This window comes from Poecilia latipinna, unplaced genomic scaffold, assembly GCF_001443285.1.
Source record: "Poecilia latipinna isolate Pla-1442-1.1 unplaced genomic scaffold, P_latipinna-1.0 Scaffold4943, whole genome shotgun sequence".
In the NCBI taxonomy this organism is placed as follows: domain Eukaryota; kingdom Metazoa; phylum Chordata; class Actinopteri; order Cyprinodontiformes; family Poeciliidae; genus Poecilia; species Poecilia latipinna.
The window spans coordinates 6,470-16,406 of record NW_015117559.1 but is presented as its reverse complement, the minus strand read 5'-3'; the positions used below and the strand labels follow the sequence as shown (position 1 = coordinate 16,406).

Genomic DNA, 9,937 nt, shown 5'->3' with positions numbered 1-9,937 from the left:
CACAATGCATTGTGGGAAAGATACATATTTCCTGTAACTATTCATATTTTGCTTACATAAAATTATTATTTCTTGGAACATTTGAGTGTGAATTAAAATCCTTAGTATGAAGGTTGAAATTTCTAGAAATAAACAATTACCCACTTTTTTTTATTTCCGACTGTGGGTGAGAACCACGTGTGAAGCTTATAATCGTCAGTGGGACTTTACTGTGCTTGACGTTCAACCATTGTGTTGTAACAGTGAACCTGGTCAGCCATTGCACTTTGGTGATGAACCATGTCAAGCATGTCAGTAGTGAGGGCAAGTCCAATTATATGAACTGTAGTTAGAACGTTGGGTCCAAAGTGACAGGCACCCTTCTGCAGGCCCCATTTAAATTTCTTCAGGAATTTTCTAGTTTAGTATTACAATGCTTAGTAGCCCATAATACTCCAAATGCCAGCCATTCACAGAGTGCTCTACAGCAATATTTGTGGCCTGTTAGATGACCAAGATGTGAAAGTTTTAGAGCTCTTAGTAAACAAGATGTCCACTAGGTTACAGGTTCATTACAGTTATTTTAATATGGTTTCCTAATATGATGCAGCCCTTGGTTTTATCTCTTATTAGTTTGAAAGGCATTTTGATAAATGTTTACTTTGTGCTTAATATTTTCCACTAAGTGTACATTGTAGCTGTTTCTCTACTTGAACAGAAATGAGCACCTGCTCTGCAGGAGTACAATGCTCCATGGCATTACAACACTGATAACATTTGACTCAGCATACAAGTCATCTTGTAAAGACAGATGACTTGAAATATTCGGACCAACATTCAGGCAAAGCCTGTTTACTAGCTGGATTCACTTTGATCGTTGGGTCTATCTTATGGGTAAACACTAACATAAAGTCCACCTGAAAAGCCCTGTTTCTGAGGAACTGCTTGTATCGCAGTCTTTTATTTATGCTGTTACTTAAAACATGGCAGTGATATTAACCCTTCTACGTGGGAACGTGTCGCCGGCAACACATCTAAATTTGCAGTACCGTAATTCCACCACACGTAGCGCTATTTGAAAAATTCCAACGGTTTATGAAAGGGGAGACGTTGCTCTTTCCAGCAAGTATCGGGTTAATACGGCAACTTCACAGCTGCAGAGAGCGTAATTAATCCAGGGGGCACTCATTTAATAGACGGCATTTTGCGAAAATAAATTGCTGGATATTGAAAGTTCCAGTTGTTATCGATACATGGGAAAGTATATCATCTCACAGGACATTTAAAGAACTACTTACAATTAAAATAAGGAAGGTTTATTTAGGCAGACGCTTGAAACTCCGGCGTAAAAGGGTTAAAAACCACAGCTAGTATTTTACAACAAAGCTTACTGGGAGGGAAAAGATGGAGAGGGAGTGAAAAGTAAAGAAGAGACGTAGGGAGAGAAAACAGGACCTTTAATCCAGTCGGGGGTCTTGGCAAATACCTCTCAGGGATGTTTTTATTGTTTTAATAACACCAGCATTGCAGTGGATTTGTTCTGATCTTGTAAAATTATAAATATTGATTTTTGTTATGGGAGAAGAGTTTCAGTGGTTAGACAGGAAAGACACCTCTCTCTAAAAACCAAGATAAACCTTGCTTCTTTTAGCTGCTAGAAGTATGCTTCCTGAATGTTGTCTTCAGTTGCTAATAAAAAAGAAGCTAAAATATAGTTGTAGTTAGTGGCACAAAAAGTGAGCATGCAGTACATGCAATGCATAGGGGCGCCACACCAGAGGGGGCGTCAAAACCCCGTCTGGAGGGGGCGACGCGCCGATGATGTGTTCGCATCCACTTGACCGCCCTTACGCTCTTTCACCTCGTGCCCATAACAGGGTAAACATAGCGAGTTTTACCTTTCATGTACCTTCGTGTCGGGGAGGGAGGGGGGGTAGGTAGAGTGAGCGTATGTTATGTATGCATCCACCTGAGAAATGCAGCACGTGTGCTCCTTCACGTACCTTCCTTCGGGCTGGGGGGGAGCGATTTATGTGTTTGCATCCACCCGAATTATATGTAGTTCCGACCCTGGCTGTAGTCTAACTTCTTCCTCCTTTTAGGACATATCTAGATAAACAGAGAATACTTTGATTGTAATGTTAACTGATAAAAGGAACACCTGGCAAATTTATATCATATTTGTCTGATAGATTTGGTCCCTCATAGTGTAAGACACCTTCCAGGCCTCTTTCTTAAAGAAGAAAGATAAAAAGGTCTGCCACTGTTTGTGCTGCCAATGCAGACACTTGCTTTAGTGCCTGTTTGATATCACAAAGCAGCTTGTTCCCAGTGTGAGTCGAACTCACATTCCATTGTCCTGGATATTGTTTTATAGCTCCCTCATCTTTGCTCTTTGCAAATGATGTGGTTCTGGTAGTGTCTCCATCTACAACCATCACTATGCAGAAGAGCAGCATAGAACTATCAGATTCGTATGATAACATTTTACAGTGGTTCTCTACTGTAAATGAGTTGGAGAGCATTATCAGAAAGAGGAATTTCCTAATGAAGCTTTTCCCTCTAGGGCATAATGTGGAATAAGTTAAAGATTATAGGTATATGTGAATATACATTTATATGTATGAATTGGCTGTTTGTCTTGTAGGGTCTTGAGATAATATTTTATCTGATATGAAAGTATACTAGTATGCAAATTCATTCACTGCAGAACTAAAACCTTACATAGTCCAAACTCAAAACTCAAAGATTGGATTTATTGTTTCATAAATCTTTCTGCATTTACATTTGTCTTGTTGAGACTAACAAAATGCATGTTAATGATAAAAAAATTCAATTGCTAGTAGTTTTTTCAGCACGTGCTGGTTTTCTCTGCTCCACCTTAGTGCTGCCTCACAAGCCTTCTTCCTTAGGCTGGAAAGGAACTGAAAGCACCTGAGCAGAATGCTTTAATCACATCTGGCTGGCACATTGGAGCAGCTTAATTGCATTGAGGAAAATGTCAGAAAGCAAATGAGTCTAACATGTCAATGTGTTAATTCCACTATCGATTTCATTGATGCGTCATTCACACTCTTACCTCTCATTAAAACTGACCTGTCAGATAACATGCACATTGCACTTGCACAAACATGGCCTTTATTCCTGTCTTCCAATAAGCACATTCACAATTCTGTTTACTCCAGGCTGTTATTTAATAAAATAAAAACTAAATGTTCTGCAACAGAATGTTGCTGCAGGAAGACCATTTGTTACGCATTGTAACCCGAGATTCTATGAGTATAGGCGCAGCCCTTTAAGGCTATCATTAGTGGGCACTGAAAAAAGCCTAGTCCATGCCCACCTACTGGGTGGACCCCACCCCGGTCTGTATAAATAACAGTCAGACCGGACAAATGGCTCCCTAACAGCCATTTTCTTCAGGCATTCAGGAACCAGTGAGGCCCACAGCTTAAAGGGCTGCGCCTATACTCATAGAATGTGGGGTTACAATACGTAACAAATGGTCCATTTCGTATAGGCTTCGCCCTTTAAGGCTATTGCTAGTGTTAAAGGCGAAGCAGGATGTAGTCTATGCCTCACTGGGTCCATCCACACTACCACCATGAAGCATCTGTTTGCACATAAAAAAAAAAAAAAAAAAAAAAAAAAAAACAGTCTCAGTCCAATTACGCACTCCCGGCCTCCCATACAGTAGAAGGAGAGATAGAAGAACAGCTTCTGGTTAGAAAGACCTGCTGCTGCGAATAGGAACAACGAACTGCAACAATGTAATGATTAACAGAGCAGGTAACTTGTATAGCATTTTGGACAACCATGTTGTTCTCAAATGCTTAAATAGACATAGAACTCCACAGGAAAAAATAACAGAATGATATCAGCCGAATCATGCATTATGATGCAGCAGAAAAGGCCACCGAGTGTGAACGGACACAACACAGGGGAAAAACCTGGCCGGTTTAACCAATTACAGCAGAAGACATGAATCGTGACCGAAAAACATCATGTCACCCTGTGTTACATGCAAGGGTGAGACAATATCAATACGTGATAAAAATAATTATTCTGTCATAACTCCAAGAACAGAACAGTCTTTGTGTTGCTACGCTGTGCTGCAGAAAAAGAGGGAGCCATTTTCCAGTCTGACCGTTATTTATACAGACCGGGGTGGGGTCCATCCAGTAGGTGGGTGTGGACTAAGCTTTTTCAGTGCTGCACTCCACGCGAGGGATAAACCCACTAGCGATAGAACAAAGATCACTGCATCATGACTGGGCAGCAGACCTTCCCAAAGATGACATATTCAATTGTTCATTTGCAATCAAACACTTTAGCCATATAGAAACACTTTATAAAATTAGTAAGAATAAGAACAAAAAAGAAAAAGTCAGAAAAGTGAGAAGTGTTTATCTACAAACAATGTTCAAAGTCAGTTCCCAGGGGATCGGCAACTAGGGGTCCGGACTGAAAGGGAAGTGGATAGATCGTGAGTTTGAGGCCCGAAGGAATATTGTCTACTGAATGATTACTGGATATTTCTTACTTTGACTTCAGCAAACTGGACTGAGGAGAGCACAGAGGCTTTTCAGGAGGAGATCTTGATGGAGGCGTCCGACTGTGGGCCAACTGAGGGTCTGCAGATGCGGTACGGCGTTGGAGGGAGGACAGGTAAGATCTGCAGCTCACCGAGGATCAGGGTGAGGGATTCAGCCAATGTGGAGTTCCAGAAGAGTTCAAAGACAGCAGGAAGGTGAGTGGATCTTGGGCATCCGGCGGGTAACGTCCACCGGCGTCACAAGGAGAAGTTGCACAGGAAAAAACAACCAGGAGCTCAGGGCTTCGAGTGGATAGGACCACAACGACACAAAGAAGGTTCCTGAGGAGGAGGCACAAAGACTGATTACTAGGAATCTTCACAAACACATATGTAAAAAAAAAAAAAAAAAACCACTGGAAATTTATATGTGAATGGTCCTAACTTTTTTTCTACCTAAATGAGGTGTTCAGAACTAATTATCACCTAAGACAAAAAAGCAGTTGACAGAAGGGTCAGGAAAACAATACAGGGCTAAAATACAAAAATAACGCCAAACCATTTTTAGACAGGTTATTCTGACTGGCAAAGTCTCACACTGTCACTGCTGTGACACATAAATAACATTAAGGATACATCACTAATTCAGCTGTCATGCTACTACAGTGGATACTTGGGATGTTGAGGGTTGCAGATCTTTGAATTATTGACAGTCCTGGAATAGAACTCTGGAGTAGAAGTTGTACCCAAGCCGAAAAGAAAATACATCTTTTGCCATTTAAAGCATGAGTAGTATGTGTAACCATTCACTGAGATTTTTCACTTGCCTTTTAAATGAAAGAAAAGTTCATCTAAAGTGTTCTATTTGATGCAATATTAAAACAAGAAGAAAAATAATTATTCACCAGTGAGAAAGTGGGAAAATGTGAATATTTGAAATGCACCTGTGCTTGTCTTCCAGATGAGCTCTGAGGTCACTATGTTTTTGTCAGGAACTGAACAGAAAATAACTTCACCATTTTTATGTCACTCCATGTCAATTTTCTTAAACAGAGAAAAGCTTTGTGTTTTATTCTAGAACACATTTAATCCAAGATGTCTCCATGCTTCTGACTGACTGGTGCAGCCATTCAGGCATTTTCAGTTAAAGCTCTGCCCACTTTGAGACCTCACAGGATCACACATGTGTTAGGGACACAGGAGAACATTTTGATCAGAGCTGGCTTGGGGCTGTTCCAGACACTAAGCAGAATTTTATTTGGGGGCCCACCTCTTCCTACAACACTACCACTACTTCCTGGGGTTAGAGGTGGTCAAGTGGAAAAGTGCTTTTAGAGTTTAGATCAGGCCTAAATATTCCAACCTGGGTTGTACCTAAACCAATCTGTCTAATCAATTCAAATTAAAGGCCTGAGTCCCATTTAAACCCGACATATTTTAAACTGCTACCAGTTTACATTACTTCCAGACCTATGACTTTGCTCTCTATATGTCAAGCAGTGAAGCATCTTCACTGCTATTGAGCATCTTCTATCTTCATTTTGTGGCTTGTTGTGTTGTGCTTGTTGCTTGTTGCAGGGTGAGTCAAGTGCAAATTATCTGGGATGTGTGACAGATAGGAGCGGGTTTGGTTTGGGCTTAAGCCTGTCTGGAGTCTGCAAGTGACAATGTGGATAGCATAGCAGGGGACATACACCATTATGAAAACATGTGTTAACTCTCACAGTAGATATTATGGCCTTATGTTTACAGCTAACAGCTCAATGTCCTTACCTCAGAACCTTTCTTAGGTAGTTTGTTGCCTAGAGTTATGCCATCTGTCATTCACAAACACACTCAGACTGACTCCTCTGTTGCTTTGGTTCCGTCAGTCCTTAAGTAGAATAAAATTGTTCATGTTTATGTGATCTCATATTACCTTGATGATGGACGGGATGGCACATTTGTACCTTTTTCTCTGGATGCAAGGAATGATAACAGAGCTAGTTCAACATATTCTCAGCTCCCAGGGAGTATCAGACTGCTCTGTGGGAGGCAGCATACCCTAGCAGCTGATCTCTGCTGTAAACACTGGGCATGTGGCCGCTCATGCAGTCTTCAAACACAAGTGCCAAAAATATTACATTTTTATTCAAAGTAAAAACACCAACAGTCAGCTCCATTGTGTGAAGATGAAAGAAGCATAAACACATTAATAAAAGAGAGAACTCATGAATGAGTGGGAACTGCTGAAACAGGCTGTCAGCTCTTGTGATGCCAAATAAAATTATTATACTACAGAGTGCCAGGATCGGTAGTTTTCTGTTTATTTTTGAGTAGTTTCCATGTTTATTTGTTATCCTGTTTCCCTGTGAGTCTCTGTCTCTGCGGTTTCACGTTGATTGTTCCCAGGTGTGTCTCGTTCCCTTGTTTACCTCCCTTGTATTTAACCCACCTGTTGTCTTTGTCTCTTGTCGGGTCCTCGTCTAACGTCTGTTTCTGTCCCCTGTGCTGCCTGTGATTTTGGATTTTGAGTTGTTCTCCTGGTTCGTCATTAAATCATAATTTTCATCATGACTACCTGGTTTCACCGGCCTGGTTTCACTAAGCTGTATCAAAACCTTTATGTTCTTTTCTTCATAGAAAAGAACATAAACCTCAGGTCTGTGGTCCTGGTTTCTAGTGCTTAGAGAACTTTTGGATAATCCATCCATTATCCTACACTGTTAGCCCTGGTGGGATCACAAGGGCTGCTGGTGCCTATCTCCAAAGGTCATTGGATGAAAGGTGAGGTCACCCTGGACAGGTCGCCTGTCCATTGTAGGGCAACACAGAGACAGACAGGACAAACACTCACACCTTACGAGTATTTAAAGAGACTAATTAACCTAACAGTCATGTTTTTTGGACTGTAGGAGGAAGCCGGAATACCCAGAGAGAACCTACCATGCACAGGGAGAACATGGAAACTCCATGCAGAAAGACCGGGGCCAGAAATCAAACCCAGGACCTTCTTGCTGCAAGGCAACAGCAGCACACTCTTTGGGATAAAGTTTTTCTGTAAAAAATAAAAATAAAAATAAAAATGTACTGTTAAGATTAGCCTCTAAAGTATTCATAAATTATGTTTGTCTAGTCATACAATGCACAGTGCTGTGGATTTTTATTAAAATGTGATCCTATCTGTAAAACCAGTCAGAAGAAAATCAAGCTTCAGACATGAGCATGTTCTTTTCAGTTAGTAACTATTTATTCTATTTTGTCCTGTTCACTCCTGGGAGACTGACAGATTAGGACCATCTGTCATTGCTGCAACAGAAACTTCTCAGCCTTACATCCTTAGACCATCACACTCGCCCAACCCAGCTACACCACTTGGATTGCCATCACCACCAATTTCGCTCCTTGGGTGTTCAGAGTTCTAGTTAGACGCTATCAGTTTAATGACAATTCAGACAAACACTTACCAGAGCATCTGAGCCATATGTTACATGATTGGCAGAGCCAGTGTCCGGCCAGGATGTACCGTCTGGCTACAGTCCCAGTGGGCCGGAAACTGTGTTCGTTCCCATCACACCATCTGCACCACCTGTGGAGAAAGAGGGGGATATTTCTTCAGAGGACAAAAAATTCAGATAAGCCATTGACTCAGATAGGGCCTAGTTGGGAAATCAGCAGGGCATTGAGAAGACAATATGGAAGAGAAAATACCACTTATATTTTTGAGTCTCAACTTTGTAAATTTAGAATCTAAAGAAAGGGAGGCAAAAACTTTTTTTTTGCCAATTTGAGTTTGTAACTTAGGAAAAGTATAACTTCATGTAGTGCAGTACAAGTAATCAACTGCCGCCCTCATTAGGCAGACCTTCACTACTGTTTTAAGTTGTGCAACAACAGGTTTATTTGGCCATGAATAACTGTTAATAAAGGCAGATGGCAATTAACAAAACTAGTATTTTAGTTGCCCCACCACCAGGCTAAGTGTCACTTGTTTATTTAGTTTAGATAGGTTTTTTTTATTCATATGAACCCCAAACATAATTTATCATATGGTCACGCTTTTAGAGTTTTGCACTGAGCGTGCAGTGAGCATATATACCTTTGAGAATAAAGAATAATGTCTGGCATGTGTATTTACATCTCGCACACAGTCAATACGTGTTCTGGCAGCACTTGGAACTTGATAAAGTTAATGTAAATGAAGGACACCAATCAGTCACAGAAAGGTCTTTTTCAACCAGTATTTCTTGCAAATTCTGCATTCACTTGGATAAATAGTCAATCAAATCCAGCAAATCAAAATATTGCACCAAGCAGCAGATATTACTAAATAAAATAAAGCCTACATATATTAAGTTAAACATACAAATTGTCCATTATGTATTTTTTTCTCTTAATTTATTTTACTTTTAAATGTGACCAGTCTCAAGATCATGGCTGTGCAGACACCTTTGGAGGGCCAGGGGCTCAAAGTTAAAAAGGGGCACTGTCAGAGTTGACACCTATCAAACACAGCAAATAACACAGGAAAGACAAGAGAAAGTTAGATTCTGAATACTCGCGAGGAGAACAGACAGAGATGGGCTTTCAGTTACAAATCTCCTACTGCTCTGAAGCACATTTGCCTGCCCCTCTCTTTTTATTGTCTTTAGGATCCCTAATCACAGAGAGCGCTGTAGCTCTAAAGGGAAGGGGGAAACACTTCATCACACAGTCACAGCGCCAAGATTATCACTAACAACACAATCTATCTCACACTAGCTTATCTAGTTCCTGACCCAGGATCAAACAGGACAAGTTGTGAATCTTCACGTCGATGGTTTTATAGCTATCTAAGAGGTCAAAAGCAGGGCGTTCTGTGAAGAGCTGCTGTCACTGCTCTTCTTCAGAGAGGCCCTCTGAGAAAGCAAACCAGAGTGATTAACAATACAGAAACATTTCTTAAAAGATATGACTAAAACAAATAAGAGTACAACAACTAAGAACATATAAAACAGTATAACAAATAGTTGATAATACAATTTACCTAACAGGCACATCAAACAAGATTTTAAAACACTGTACAACAACATAGCAACATACAACAAGAATCTAATATTTAATCGGATCATACTAACATTGCCATCATGTGGGGACAATGCAAAGGAAACTTAGTGTTTTCTCTGATGGTTATAAAGTTTCTGTTTCTGCTGCCGACAGAGCTGGAGGGCTGTATTGATCTGAGACTTTAGTTCTTAAACAGACCATAAGAGAAAAGTTTGCTGATTATCAAATAAGCAAATTTGCTGCTATTTTACTAAGCAAACCCTCATAATATCTGACTGTTTAATCTCCATACCAACTTTCCTGCAGACAGTTTTAAAGGTTGAAAAAGTTCAGAGGGGTTAAAAAAAGGGAGGCGGGATGTGTGGGGGACTGTGCATGTCTCTGCTGGATGCCAGGGAC

At 40.5% G+C, this 9,937-nt stretch overlaps 1 long non-coding RNA gene across 1 annotated transcript in view; it reads right to left on the bottom strand.

The window, feature by feature from the left end:
* The window catches only part of LOC106943168 (uncharacterized), a 19,807-nt gene that overhangs the window by 4,151 nt on the left and 5,719 nt on the right, over window positions 1-9,937 (bottom strand). The window contains exon 2 of the long non-coding RNA XR_001423838.1: window positions 2,693-2,698. This is a non-coding gene — a long non-coding RNA (uncharacterized LOC106943168). The remainder of the gene's footprint in view (window positions 1-2,692; window positions 2,699-9,937) is intronic.